General features: G+C 36.3%; 1 protein-coding gene across 1 annotated transcript in view; it reads left to right on the top strand.

The window, feature by feature from the left end:
• The window catches only part of Mycbp2 (MYC binding protein 2), a gene marked incomplete at its 5' end in the record, with an annotated part of 279711 nt that overhangs the window by 163114 nt on the left and 107942 nt on the right, over positions 1-8655 (top strand). The gene's annotated exons all lie outside the window — the stretch shown is intronic.

Below are 8655 nucleotides of genomic sequence, written 5' to 3'. Positions count from 1 at the left end.
GAAGATTAGCTAAGGGTTTGTCAATTTTATTTATTCTTTCAAAAAACCAACTCTTTGATTCATTTATTTTTTGTATCATTTTCTTAATATCCATTGCATTGATTTCTGCTCTAATCTTTATAATTTCCTCTCTTGTTTGAGCTTTGGGTTTTCTTGCTCTTGACTTTCTAGGAAAGGCGCTCACTTTCCCTTGAAACTATTGACTCTTGAGTGAGGTAAAACGACAGAAGAAAAGAACATAAAGAAAAAATGATAAAAGAAGAAATCTGAGTTAGTGCAGGAGCAGGAACAGAAAGGGAGATGAGGGATAATATGGTGGAGCAAGAGACTGAGTTGGAGAAAGAGGACATAAAAAAGAATTTGCAGAGTAGAATGAGGAAAAGAAAGAAAAAAAAACGAATTTGAAGGGCCTTTTTTGGACTATATCTCTGCTGTCATAATATACAATGTGCACAGCCATGTGCAGAACCAAGTCCCCTAATCTCAGCTAGATGATGGCAGACCCCCGCAATACAGACTGACCTCAGGCCACATGGCCCAGATTGAGTTCCCCGACCTCCTGCAGGGTTAAACTCCACACAGTTCTACTACAGGTTTCCCCCACCCTTTCTTTAAAGATGTTCAAAGTTGGGAGCTCAGAAAAGTACCCTTTATGACCACCTCTGCCTCTGGAGAGTGGGTCCAAGGACTGGCACAATCAGGAGGTTGGGGCATGTGGTCAGAGGTGCCCGCATGGCTACCTTCCTTGTGCTGGAGCTGATGGCGGTGCAGGTAGGGGAGGGCACAGCTACCCGTCCCACAGATTGAGCCCAAGTAGGCTGAAGGGAGAGCAGATCTCGGAGCGGCCTTCCCAAATTTCATCTTCTTTGCACTCCCCTTTCATTTCTAATTGCATTGATATAGGTCTGTTTTTGTTTTTATTTGTTTGTTTGGGCTTGACTAAGGGCTTGTCTAATCCTTTCAAAGAACCAACTCTGATTCATTCATCCTTGATTTTTCATTTTAGCCTCAGTTTCATTGATTTCTGTTCTGATCTTTATAATGTCTTTCTATTTTTTCTTTTTTTTTCCCCCATTAACTGTATTGGTATATTTTAGATATACAGTATGATGACATTCATCATTGGAAATTTGTACCTTTACATAATATATCTTGGTTCTTATTTTTCCCCATTGCCCTGGCTTCCCTTCAGCACCTCCCACCCTCCCTATATACAAAGGCTTTGTTTCCATCTTTTCATTTACTCATATAAATTCCATTCCCTTCTTTAGTTTTACCTAAACTTCCCACTTCCCCTTTGGACCTTTACATCCTATTTCACAATATCTGTTATGCCTTTTGATCTTGATTTACACTTTTAGTTTCTCACACCAGACAAACTGTTCCATATTTACATGTTTGTCCTATTTAATTTACTTAAGATTATGGTCTCAGTGTGCATCCATTTAGCTGAGTAGCACTTCACTTTATTTTTTAAAAAATATACCTTTATTCAGTCTCCAGTTGATGTGCAATTGGGCTGTCTTCCTACATTTTTCTGTTTGGATTGTTCCTGTTTTTTATGGGACATTCAGGTGCATCCTTAGGCTATTTATATGGTAATACTCTATTTTTCTAATATAGATGCACACTGCTGTAAAACTGCTTTCATTGTGTTCCCCGAGTTTGGGTATATTGTACTGCTATTGTCATTTGATTCTGGGAACTTTTCAATTTCTTTTGTGATCTCTTGATTATTTAGGAATGTATTGTTAAATTTCTGTGCTTTCATAGTTTCTGTAGGTTTTTTGGGGAGAGGTTGGTTTCTAGTTTCATCCGTTATAAACTGATAAGATACAAGATATTATTTTAGTTCTGCTGCACTTATTTAGGCATGCTTTATGGCCTAAATAAGGCCATAAGAAAGTTCTGTTGATTACTAAGAAGAATGTGTATTCTGCTGTTGCTGGATGAAGCATATGTAGATATATTAGATCCATTTGTTTAATGGTATTATTTAACTCTGACTTTTTCTGTTGGGTCTTTGTTCCATTCACCTTTTGAAAGGGGAATTAAAGTCTCCCACTGTGATTGTATTGGTATCTATTTTTCCTTTTATGTCAGAAATATTTTGTTTTTTGAAATTGGATATGCTGACATTTGGTTCATATATATTTCCAGTTGTTACCTCCTACCATTGAATTCTTTCACTAACCAATATGTAACAGCTTTCTTTGCCCCTTCTGATCAGTTCTGGCTTGAATTCCACTTTATCTGAAATTAGGATGGCTACTTCTGCTTGCTTTCAAGCGCTGGTTGCATGGAGTATCATTTTCATCCTTTCTTTTTTTTTTTTTTCTCATTGAGTTTATTGGTACATTTTAGGTATACAGTACAGTTACATTGATCATTGAGATCTTGTACCTTTACATGACAGGTCTTGGTTCTCATTTTTTCCCCTTGTCCCTGCCCTCCCTTTACCCCCTCCTCCCCTCCCCATTTACAAACATTTTATTTCTATTTTTTCATTTTCTCCAATAGGAGAAAATCATCCTTTCTTTTTCAATCAGATTTTGTGGATGAGATGTTTCTCTTGCAGGCAGCATATATTTGGGTCAGTCTGCCAGTTTGTGTCTTTTTTTTTAGATTTAAAAAATTTTAGGATAATAGAAAGTTACACAGCAGTACAATGTTACTGTATCTCCTTCAGCAACTTGCCTAACCTTAGTACCTTATATGCCTTTGGCACTGTTATCAAAACAGGAGATTAACTTGGTGATGTTTACAAGTATCTGAGCCTTAAATTTCACCAGTTTTCCTACAGATATCCTTTTTTGATTGAGAATCCTTCACTGCAGTTAGATTTACATTGAGCGTAGTTGCTGACAATTAAAGTATTTGCTGGTTCCTATAGTGATGCTATTTTTTCCTGTGTTTATTCTTTTTTATTTTTCTTTTGTTTAACTACTTTCCCAGTTAGATATATTCTTCCCTTTGGGCCCTTTGGTAATGTTGGCTTCACTCTTTCTGCTTAGAATTTTTCTGAATATTTGTTTCGATGCTGGTTTGGTGGTCATGAATTTTAGGTTCTCTTTGTTGTGGAAGGTTATTTCTTCATCAAGTTTCAAGGATAATTTTGCTAGATATAATAATGTACTGGCAGTTGCTTTCTTCTAGGCCTTAAAAATCTTTACTCTAAGCTCTCCCAATATTTAGTTTGTGTTGAGAAATCTGCTGTTGTTCTGTAGGCTTGCTTTCATAAATTTCTTGATAGTTTTCTCTAATGGCTTTTAGAATTCTGTCTTTGTTCTGGATTTCTGGGATTTTGACTGTAACATGTCCTGGAAATAATATTTTCAGGCTGTGTCTATTTGAGCTTCTAAATGTTCCATTTGTCTGAGTATCCATTTCAGATTCTAGGTTGGAAAAGCAGTCTGCAGTGATATTTGTAAATACAACTTTTAAGTCTTTAATGTCTTCCCTCATTCCTATACTTCTTAGGTTAGTGCTTTTAGAATCATCTAAGAAATCTTCAATCAATCTTTCCTGATTTTTTGTGTTTTTTTAATATCTTTAAGTAATCTACCACAATATTCTTGTTCTGTATTCCTGAAATTCTTTCTTCTGACTAGTTATATCTGCTGGCATGGCTTTCAGTTGTGTTTTACATTTTAAGGATTTCTGCTTGGTTATTTTCATAACCTCTAATTCTTTGCTAAAGTAATCATTAAATCCTGCATCTCTTCTTTAATTCATTTAGCTGTTTGTGTCTTCTTTAAGCTCTTTGAATATCTTATTAATTAAATCATTTATCTGTTTATTTACATCCTCTTTGAGCTCATTCAACATTTTATGTAATAAGTAGTTTCTTTTTTGATCAGTTCAAACATTCTAACCATTTGGGTTTTGAGTGCTTTGCCTGAAACTTTCTCTACTTCATTGCCTGTGAGATCAGCTTTTAGGAGGTTATGAATTTTTTGAGATATTTTATCGTCTTGTTTTCTCATGACTCCTATGGTTTTGTGTTGGATATTATTTATTCTGCCATTCTAGTAGATATTCCTAGTTCTGAATTGCATGGAGAGAATGACTGTTGATGATATCAAAGAATCAGTCACATGTCAGTGTATAATTTAGAGCTTGTTTAGTAGGTTTTCTATTCTTTAGTTGGTTTTCTATTCAGTAACTTAGAAATAGAGAAGATTAGTAATGGTTCGAAAAGGCTTAGGAGATACAAAAAGATAAAAGACAGAGGTATTTAAAAGAATAAAAAAGAAGAGAGAAGCCTGCGAGACCAGAGGAGCATAGGTGCCGGCAGGTCCTGGCCAGGGCCCTTTCCCTACTGCAGTAGCTATAAGTTCTCACAGATCCTAGCAAGAAGCCTGTTTGGACCAAAGTGGATGCCAAAAGTGCTCCCAGATAACAGCTACTAAAGGGTCAGGCTCCAACCAGAGGCATGCGCAGATACCATCCAACTGTGCACAGGCCCCACCCAAAAACCCAGAAAACAGGGCAATGCAGGGATGCAAAAGGCCACCATTCTGAACCCAGGAATTTGTGCAGTGGTAAGCAGCAGAGAAAAGGCTGCCTGGTGGCTTGCTGATAATTGAAGACGACTGGGTGAGCAAATAATCACTTCAGCAAAGGCTCAGCAGGCTATACCTGTTGAAATGAAAAGACATGTAAACAAGTCTAAAAACCAGACATCCAGTCACCTAAACTGACCCCAAAGAGCAACGAGATGGAACAGCCTGATACTCAACCACCTGAACTCTCTGAACTGGCAGTGAAAGAGGATCTGGAAAAAAATAAAATTAATAATTTCTCAGATAACAACAGAGATTCTGTCCATAGTGCAAGGTATGATTAATAAATCTAGAGCAGACACAGATATAAAAGTAGAGGAACTGAGGAACATGATGGAATCCCAGCATAGGAAACAAATGGAATACATAAAACAGATGCAAATGGATTTCCAGGAGATTAAAAACTCCAGTGAAAATGTATACAGCAGAATGAGCCAATGTGATGACAGAATTTCAAATATAGAAGACAGAATTGCAATTAGTGACCAGTAAAAGAAAAATTTCTTAAAAATAGTAAGAGACCACTAGAAATCAACCCAACAGCTGCTAGATGGTGCAAATAATAACACAAGACTAATCAGAGTCACTGAAGAAATGGGACAAAAATCCTTAATAAGATACTAGCAAACAGAATGCAGAAGATCATACATCCTGACCAAGTGGGACTCATTCCAGGGATGCAGGGATGGTTCAACATATGCAAATCACTAAATGTAATACACTATATTAATAGAGCCAAGGTCAAAAACCATATGATCATCTCCATAGATGCAAAAAAACTGTTCTTCAAAATCCAACATACATTCATCTAGAAAAATTCCTAGGGTTTTATGTTTGATATTATAAGTTCTGTCATGCTAGTAGATGAACTGCAAGGAGAGAATGGCTAAAAATTGAGATAGATGGTCTTTATCTCAACCTGATAAAAGCTGTCTATGAAAACCCAATAGCTCATATCATACTAAATGGTCAAAAACCGAAATCACATTAAAATCCGGAACAAGAAAAGAATGTCCACTAGACAGGAAAAAGAACTAAAAAGGAGATAGGAAACAAAGCAGTTAAATTGTCATTATTTGCAGACAACATGATACTCTGTATTGAATACACCAAGAACTCCACCAAAAATCTTCTAGACTAAATAACCAGCTTCAGCAGAGTAGCTAGATATAAGGTATACACACAAAAATCAATAGCTTTCCTTTACACATAAAACAGACTCACTGAGAGAGAAATGGGACAGATAACTCCTTTCACAATAGCATCCAAAAAATTGAAATACCTAGGAATCCACCTAACAAAATAAATCAAAGATCTCTACTCTGATGAAAACTACAACACTGAAAAAGGAGATTGAAGAGGAAATCAGAAAATGGAAAGACATCCCTTGTTCCTGGGTAGGAAGAATCAACATAGTAAAAATGGCCATACTTTCAAAACTGCTATATAGATTCAGTGCAATCCCAATTGAAATTTCAACAGCATACCTTACAGATGTTGAGAAAACAATCCAAAAATTCATTTGGAAAGAAGAGACCTAGAATAGTAAAAACAATTCTAGGCAACAAAGACAAGGTAGGGGGTGTCACAGTTCCCCAATTTGAAACTATACTACAAAGTTGCTGTGATAAAAACAGCATGGTGCTTGAGGCCCAGTAGAACAGATTAGAAGATGCAGAAACAACTCCAAATACACTCAACCACCTCATCTTCAACAAAGGAGCCAAGCACCATCACTGGATGTAAGATAGCCTCTTTAATAAATGGTGCTGGAAAAATTGGGTTTCAACTTGTCAAAGATTAAAACTAGACCTATATCTCTCACCATGTACTGAACATGAATTGAAATGGATTAAAGATATAAATATTAAAACAGAAACACTAAACTAGATGGAGGAGAGGTTAGGTAGAACTCTTGAAGACATTGACATAGGTAAAGATTTCATGAACAGAACCTCAGTTGCATGTGAACTGGTACAAAGAATCAACAACTGTGATCTCTTCTTATTAGAAAGCTGTGCACAGCAAATGAAACCACCAACAGAGTGAAGAGACCTGCAGTGTGGGAAAAATTTTTACCAGCTGTTCCTCAGACAAAGGTCTACTATCTAGGATACATAAAGAATCTAAAAAAAAAATCTGACCTCCCATATTTAAAGATCCAATTCAAAAGGAGACATGTGAAATAAACAGACATTTCTCAAAGAGGTAGAAATAGCAAATAAACATATGAAAAAATATTCAACTTCACTAGTCATTCCAGAGATTCAGATGTAAACAACACTGAGATTCCACCTCACCCCAAAAAGAGTGGCTCCTATTATGAAATCAACCAATAACAAATGCTAGTAGGGGTGTGGGGAAAAGGGAGTCCTTCTCCACTATTGGTGGGAGTATAGACTGGTGCAACCACTGTGGAAATCAGTATGGAGATACCTCAAAAAACTAGGATTAGAATTCTCATTTGACCCAGTTATTCCCTTGCTGGGTATCTTCCCAAAAGAATTAAAAGACTCACACCACAGCAATATATGTGCAGCTATGTTTCTAGTGGCACAGTTTTAATAGCTAAAACTTGGAAACAACACAGTTGCCCATCAGCTGGAGACAAGATAAAAAAAGTGTGTGTGTTTTTTAATAAAATGGAGTACTACTCAGCCATTAAGAATGATAAATTATTTTAACACTAAATGGATGCATATTGAGGCCATACTCTTAAGTGAAAAAAAATAGACAAGTGTAAATACCAATAGTTTCTCTGGGGTGAGAAACTGAAAATGTAAAGGATCAAAGGGTATAATAGATAATGTGAAATAGGAAGAAAAAGTACAAAGGGAAAGGGGAAGTGTGAGAGGTAGGGGAAGGAAAGAAGGGAATAGAATAAATATGAGAAAAGGAGAAAATTGAAACAAAGTCTTTGTAAATAGGGAGAGGTAGGTGGAGGGCAGAGGAATGGGGAAAAAAAAAAGAACCAAGATATATTACGTAATGGTACAAATTTCCGATGATGAATGTTACTATATTGTATACCTAAAATGTATCAATAAAATTAATTTTTAAAAATTAATTAAAAAAATAAAAGTTGAGAAAAATAAAATTTTAAAAATGATTCTTAACAATCTCAAGTGTTGGCCGGGGATTTTTAACTCAGTGGTTCCACTGCCTGCCTCACAAGTGCAAGGTCCGGAGTTCAATCCCTGGTACCAAAAAAAAAAAAGTCTCATTTACTCATAGGTAAGGCTTCTACAAGGTGATTGGGTCACAGGGTTGCTGTACTAATTTTTTGGATTAATCCATTGATTAGTTTATAGCTTGGTGGAGGTGGGTCACTGGAGACCTGACCTGGACAGGTGTATTCTTGTGCCCTCTCCTTTGTCCTTTTGCTTTCTGGATGCCATCCCCCTCTGCAGTGCCATTTCTGCCTTAGAGCCAACCATGCTTGAAATGAGACCTCTGAAACTCTGAGCCAAAATACACCTCTCCTCCTTTAAGTTGCAAGTGTTAGGTATTTTATCCCAACAACAGGGAAGTGACTAACTAATAAAGGTAATAATACTTCAGTATCACTTTTAATAAAATTATTTTTAACTACTTCTTACATTAATTGATATGTAGCATGAAGAAACACAATATCAATATAACTTCTTAAGGTAAGTTAGGCAGAACTCTGGAAGACATTGGTATAGGAAAAGACTTTATGAACAAATCCTAAGTAGCACGGGAACTAGCAGATAGAATCAACAACTGGGATCTCATCTTACTAAAAAGCTTCTGTACTTCAAAAGAAACTATCAGAAAAGCTAAGAGACAATCTACAATGTGGGAAAAAATTTTTACCAGCTGTTCCTCAGACAAAGGACTATTATCAAGGATATATAAAGAACTCAAAACAATCAGTCCCCCCAAATATAAAGACCCGATTCAAAAATGGGCATCCGAAATGAACAGACATTTCTCAGACAAAGAAGTAAAAGCAGCAAGAAAATATGTGAAAAAATGTTCCACATCACTGGTCATTCGAGAGATGCAGATGAAAACAACACTGAGATTCCACCTCACCCCACAAAGAATGGCTGCTATCAAGAAATCA

The sequence above is a fragment of the Fukomys damarensis genome, unplaced genomic scaffold (assembly GCF_012274545.1).
Source record: "Fukomys damarensis isolate Sample0158 unplaced genomic scaffold, DMR_v1.0_HiC HiC_scaffold_6, whole genome shotgun sequence".
NCBI classification, from domain to species: Eukaryota; Metazoa; Chordata; class Mammalia; order Rodentia; family Bathyergidae; genus Fukomys; species Fukomys damarensis.
This window is presented reverse-complemented; position numbering and strand designations above follow the sequence as displayed.